This window comes from Phyllostomus hastatus, unplaced genomic scaffold (genome assembly GCF_019186645.2).
Source record: "Phyllostomus hastatus isolate PE091 unplaced genomic scaffold, TTU_PhHast_1.1 phas_scaffold_39, whole genome shotgun sequence".
Lineage (NCBI taxonomy): Eukaryota > Metazoa > Chordata > Mammalia > Chiroptera > Phyllostomidae > Phyllostomus > Phyllostomus hastatus.
Genome location: NW_025334028.1, coordinates 2,092,642 through 2,099,528, shown reverse-complemented (window position 1 = coordinate 2,099,528; position 6,887 = coordinate 2,092,642). Strand labels below are relative to the sequence as shown.

Below are 6,887 nucleotides of genomic sequence, written 5' to 3'. Positions count from 1 at the left end.
CAATTTCCTTCATCACCATCTTAAGATTTTCAGTATATGGGTCTTTCACCTCCTTGGTTAAATTTATTCTGAGGTATTTTTTGAGGTGATTATACATGGGATTTTTTTCTTTCTGATCTTTATTGTATAGAAAAACAACTGATTTTTGTATACTAATTTTTTATCCAGCAACTTTACTGAATTTGTTAAGTAGTTCTGTTTTGTTGGTGGTGTACAGAATGTAAAATATTATATTATCTTCAAGCAAAGACAACTGAATTCTTTCTTTGTTATTTGGGTAACTTTATTTCATTTTATTTTCTGATTGATCTGGCTAGGGCTTCCAGTACTATTTTGGATAGGAGTGGTAAGATTGGACATTCTTGCCTTATTTCTGATTTTAAAGGAAAAACTTTCATTTTTTACCATTGTGTTTAGTGCTAGCTGTGGGGAGAAACAAATTTCTGTTGTTTGTAAAGTAATCAGTCTGTGGTATCTTGTTATAGTAGACTGAATGGGCTAAGACAGTAATCTTGGTGGTAAGGGTGTAAGCAGTATTAGGAGCAACTTTAATCCAAGAAGTGAAGCTTCAGCTAGTGTAAATGTTATGAAATAAAAAAAGAATGTGGAGCAAAATTCCAGAGAGTGAATTCTCAGTCATGTCCTACCAGGTTAGGCATTCTAGGAACACTTTTTTATTGTATTTTTTCCATTATCATTTATCACCCTTATACTTTCTTCCACCTCTACCTCCTTGTCTTCCCCTGCTCCTATCCCTGCAATAACCACACTGTTCTTCGTGTCCATGAGTTCTTTTTTGTTTTTGCTTGATCAAGTTGGAGATTATCTTAGTGGAGTTAAGCAAGGAAAAACACATTTTTAAAGAAAATATGATGATCATTGAGATTTTCAGAGTCTAATGAGGAGATGAGACACACAGATTTGAGATGACTTGAGAACATGACCAAACAACATGTCAGTAAATGACAATATATGTAAGGATAGCCTATAAGATTATCTTGAAATTTTCTGTAAGGAAGACTGACTTCCCAATTCCAAAGAACGTGTCCTTGTTCTGAAACCACCATGTCTTTAAGGGGTAGTTGTGTTAAGTATGAATCAAGAAGACTGAAATCTAATCTTATCCCTAGTGCTGCTAAATAGGTGAATTTGGGGGAATGTTTTTAGACTTTCTAAGTGTTGGGTTTTTAAAAACATTTTCTTTTTTTTAATATTTTATTTATTTATTTTATTTTTAGGGAGGGAAGGGAGAGAGAGAGAGAGAGAGAGAGAGAGAGAGAGAGAGAGAGAGAGAGAGAGAGAGAGAGAGAAACATCAATGTGCGGTTGCTGGGGGTTATGGCCTGCAACCCAGGAATGTACCTTGGCTGGGGATCAAACCTGGGACACTTTGGTTCCCAGATCGCGCTCAATCCACTGAGCTACGCCAGCCAGGGCTTAAAACATTTTCAATGGAGCTAAAAATAACACTCATAGGTTGCTGTAAGCACTTACAAACTATAAGTCTTACTGCATAGGATATTCTACTTGCTCCCTCTTCAAGGCTAAAGGGGAGTGCCAGTTCTGCACAAGAGCTGACTAGGACCTCCAAGGAGAGTTAGGTTTAACTGGCTAGCAACTGTTACCTGCTCCAGGTGCAAAAAAGGAAGGCTACCAGGTTAGCTGGTGAGCACATCTCTCAAGAAAAAATATTCCTCTTTGCAGAGACTCTGTATAGAGCATTCCTATCCTTGCCTGGAGGAGTGCAGAAGACAGAGAAGTTGTCAGGGAAAGGATCCTGCAAGGGCCTGGAGTCCCTTATAGCAGGGGAAATGGACAGAAATTGGTTAGTTGAAGTAACCCAACATAGGAAAAAAAAGACAATCTGCTTATTTCTTTGCAGACACCATGCTCACTTTGCCTCTGTCATCATGAATTCCTCCTTACGTTCTGCTAGCAAATTTGCCCATTAGAGTAGGGAATACCACTGAGTATTAATGTGGAGCAACTTGATATTCCTGACCCAATTACCAGAAAGGGATGAACTCTGGGATTTAGGCCAGAATTCCAACTAAGCTCAGGGAAGGTTGGTCATGAGGTCCATCCTCAGACATGTGTATCTTGCTCCACCCTTATGGGGAAATGTTTCTCCAGGGTGTCTAAACTTTTGGTGTTTCTGGGCTACACTGGAAGAAGAACTGTCTTGGGCCATACATTAAATACACAAACACTAATGAAAGCGAAAAAAATCTCATAATACTCTAAGTAAATTTACAATTTTGTGTTGTGCTGCAAGCGGGCTGTGGGTTGGACACCTCTGTGAGACAATACTCTTCCTTATGGCTTTGGGGCACTGAACACCTGCCTGTAACCCCTAGACCCCCTGCCCTAAGCTGATCTTTAAGTGTTTATCTAAGACCTTCTTCTTGTGAGATCTTACCTGATATAAACCTTTTTATCCACCCCAACTGTTTCTTATATTTGTTTCATAACTGTTATGTCAATACTAACTTGAAAATAAGAGTTAGTGCAGTTGGACATTTTAATGACACCCAATTGTCAATTAAGGGGAGAAATTCCAGAGGCACTAACTTACTTTTGGGTGTAAGGACTCTGACATATAGAAAGTCTGCTCTCATGAAAAGAAGGGGTGGTCAATATCCATCTTGGCAATATAAAGGGCTCTCAAATCTGCCTTCTTTCCTGGTTAAATAATAGGATAGGAGTGGCAGGCTGAAAGGGGCCAGAGGTTGTGGATTAGGGTCATAGTAGATAAGTGATGCTGCCTGAGGCAGGACCAGAAGTCTGTTTTAGGTAAATGTTTCAAACAGAGTGGTAACCTTATTTCAAGAAAAATTTTTTTTTTGCCTTAAAACTCATCACAATAGTCCCCAGCCCATGGAGAAGCAGCCGTTTGTTGGAGGCATCAGAGGCTGCAGCAACAAAGACATTTGGCCCAGTTTTACCATGGCCTGACCTCACTGTGAAGGGTACATCTTCTCCTACTGTTTGTTTCTTCTGTTGCTCACTGTGGTTAAATGATGAATCAGCCTCACAGGAACGCTATGTTTCTATGTATTTGCTGCAGTGCTGGGCACACAGAGCATACTTGGTATATGTTAAGTGGTCATCCTATGATAATAACACAAAGACTGTGAACCAGGTGCTGACATTTAGAAAACCAGTGATAAGTAGGAGCTTGAAAATATATACAAGCTTGGGCAAAGCTCTGACTGTTGTCATTAAGTGACTTTCAAAATATAATACACCCTGTGACAGATTTGAATGGGGGCCTTATTCATAAGTGACAAAGTATGTGCAAACTGTAACAAAATCAAACTGCAAGGAGATTGCATTCAGAGGACCCCAGGTATGGCAGCCAATGAGGAGCCTAAGCATAAGACTGCTTAGAACAGTTCAGAAGCTGTAGTGTAATCCTTCCTGACCTGCTCACCTTAGCCAGCTTGGCACCATTTGTCACTGCATGTGGAGGATGGATCTGGGACTGTTGGCTGGGTACTGTCTTTTCAGAGCTACCCTTTGTTATTATGTAGGGGTGAGGGATGATGGCTCTTGTTAAGCAAAACAAGATGGGAAAGTAATAATTTTTTAACTGGGAATTTAGTATTTTTTTCATTGCCAAAAGTTGATATACAGGAATCACTTGTGAAATGCCATTATAAAAAAAATAAAAATGACACAGAACTATAGACCTAATATATATCATGATATAATTTACAGAAACATGAAAGTAAAGTTATTATTCATAGATACAAACAAGGGTTGTAGAAAAGAAAATATTACATAGAAATATTTAATATTAAATATTAATGTTAAATGAAGCATCTAGAGAAAAGAGTATTATTGGCCACCAGTAATAGATAACCAATTTCCTAGAATAATATCCTGTGTAAATTACATACATTTTATTATTTTTTAAAGTAACCATTTTACTTAATCAATTGAAAGTGGATAAACTCTTGGGTCTTTATTTTTTGGTAAAATGTTTTAAGATCTAGTTTAGACAAATAATCTATATTATAGATATAAAATGCAATATATATATGTTAGGATAAATATGACACTAAGGTATACCTATGGTTATTTCCAATATTATACACTAACTTTTCTGTTAACAATTAATAGTTAAGGAAATATACCATTCTCTGTAAATAAAACAAAACAACAAAACTTATATTAATCTGAAACTTAAGATGAGCTTTCAATTTATTGAGTTTTCCCATTTATTGGATACATGTTGCTAAGTATTTTTCCTTCTTTTTCAATTTTTTTTCAAATGAAGCAAGAGATTGTATTCAGCCAGTTTAATTAAGTACTCAGGAATATTCTTGTAAATAATTTTTACAAGCTCTATTACTGTAAGGATTTTTTAAAATTATCAGAAAATACTGTAAGAATCTGTTCTTATCAAATATTTCTGTGAGAAATGTAGAATTTTAGCTTCAACATTATGGATCATGGGGCCATGTCCTGGTTATATAATATCAGTTTTGATTTTCAATAACTTGTGGACCCTGAGAAAGAAGATAGGACTCCTGGTGGCTAACTGAGCTCAAATTAAAAATAAAACAAAAAGACAAGAACAAAACAAAACAAAACAAAAACAGACAAACAAAATACCTAGCCCAGGAGCCATTTCTACACAGGGGCCTCTCACAAAAACTGCACTTCATGGAGAAGTCTGTGCTGAGCTGCCTGCCTCTGCACTGTGCTTCTACCATCTGAGCCAGCCCTATAAATGAGCTCCTGGAATCCTATTTCAACCAAGGTTTTTCCCCATCTAATCAGAACTGCACAGATCTGACCAAAGAAGTTTTATTCTGACCAATCAAGACAGTCCATATTGGGCCAATCAAGCTGCAGGGACTTGAAGTCCACATTTGCATGAGGATGGACCAATCAGTGACCAAGAATGGCAACTTCTGTCTTTATAAGCCATCTCTCCTCTGACTGTGTACTTTCCCTTTCCATCAGTGACTAAAGTCTGTTTCCCCAGTTAAAGCTGAAACACACAGAGAACATCTCTGGAGTCGAGCAGAGTGGCACAGGAGCAGAGAGGCAGACAGACCAGAGGAGAGCAAAGCTGCCTAGTCAGAGAGGGGCCTGGCCCCTAGGTTGTCCCACAGCTGTGCTATATCACCATTGAACTATTTGTACTGAATAAAGTTTCCTTCTTCACCACACACCAAATTGGGATTCATTGAACTGATGCCATTGGTTGACTAATTCTTTTAGGGAGTTCATGTAATCATATTTTAAACACAGTTTCTTCCCTTAGGATACAATCTCTGGAAAGGAAAGCGTTCTCCTCTTCTAAAAGTAGAGCCATATAGTCATTAGTATGGCCAGCTGTGTATATAACTCTTAGAGTGGCACCCTCAATCTTAACCACACCTCCATCTTTCAAATTAACATATTGTTACCCTCATCAACCCATGATCATTGGTGTAAATTCAACACCAATGAGAACTCTCAATTTGGGGTTCAGTGAAGAAGGGAACTATATTCAGTGAAGAACAGTTCAATTATGATACAGCATGACTGGGAAAACAGCATGGATGTGGAACAGTCCTGAGACCTGGCCCCTCTCTGGCTAGACAGCCGTGCTCTGATCTTCTCCTTGCTGGTCTGCTCCATTCTGGTCCAGCCTGCTCTACTCCAGGTCTCCTTCAGGGTTTTAGCTCAGCCAGAGAAACACAATCTTCAGTGGAAAGGAAAAGTGCACTCTCAGAGCCACAGGGGAGCTGGATTATATAGGCAGAAGTTTCTGACCCTGGTTCTTGATTGGTCCATCCTCATGCAGATGAGGACCCTAAATCCTTGAAGTTTAATTGGTGCAAGGGCACTTTCCTGATTGGTTAGAATGGAATTACCCTGATTGGTTGGTGAAGATTTTGATGGGGATATAGCTACACAGCTCCAATTGGATGGGGAAAGCCTCAGTCCCATTGGTTAAATAGGATTCTAGGAACTCCTTTATAAGGATTGCAAAATGGCAGAAACACAGTGCAGGCATGCAGTTCAGTGTAGAGGTGGGTAGGTAGCTCCGTGCAGAGCTCTCCCTGAAATGAAGTTTGCATGAGAGTCCCCTGTATAGAAATCACTGCTAAACATTTTTTTTTTAATTTGAGCCCAGTTAACCACCAGAATCCTTTCTTAGTAGATATCTTCTTCCTGAGGGTCCACACTCTTCATCTCTTGTATTTTTTTCTCTCTGAAGATTCAGTGGGAGTTTTTTAATGCAACATCTAGTGTCATTATTAATGTTTTTTACAAATTTCTCATATGTCTTCAGTATGCTCACAATGCTGATGAGTTGCTATGATTTCCTGGATTGCTGTGATACAGTTGTTCAGAGTCTGCTTTAAACAGCTGATATATTTTGTAATTGTTGTTTCTTTAATGTAAATGAGTCTTATCCTGAGTTAGGTCCCTACCAGGTGCCCTGCAGGGTCATGAGATCTGGGTTACAGCCCAGGACATGCACCACCCAATTAGACAACATCAGAATGCATTGCAGAGTGGCACTCATCTCTGCCTAAGTCTCCTGCAGACATGTAGCTTACAATGTGACCATAGCATGGAACTTGAAAAGTAATGACTTTTAAAAGAGGTCATTTTGATTGCCTGTGAAATCAAATTTGCTGCCATTAGGACTAACTCAGTAATTTTAAAGTATATATGCAAATTCTATAATATCCACAGAATGGCAGTTTGGGTCATTTGCCTTTGGGAATTTATAAGGCCCCACGCTGAGAAGAGCAGGTCCTCAGGCATTGGGGTGAATTTCTCAAAAAGACTGATTAGCACCAGCTTGTTCTGCCCAGACCCCTGAATACGGTACTGACCCAAGATAGTCCAAGCAACTTGGGGACTTCAGCATAGCTC

General features: G+C 38.9%; 1 pseudogene; it reads right to left on the bottom strand.

The window, feature by feature from the left end:
- Positions 1-4,205: 4,205 nt before the first annotated feature.
- On the bottom strand, positions 4,206-6,531 carry LOC123806706 (annotated as a pseudogene).
- Between the last annotated feature and the right edge of the window lie 356 nt (positions 6,532-6,887).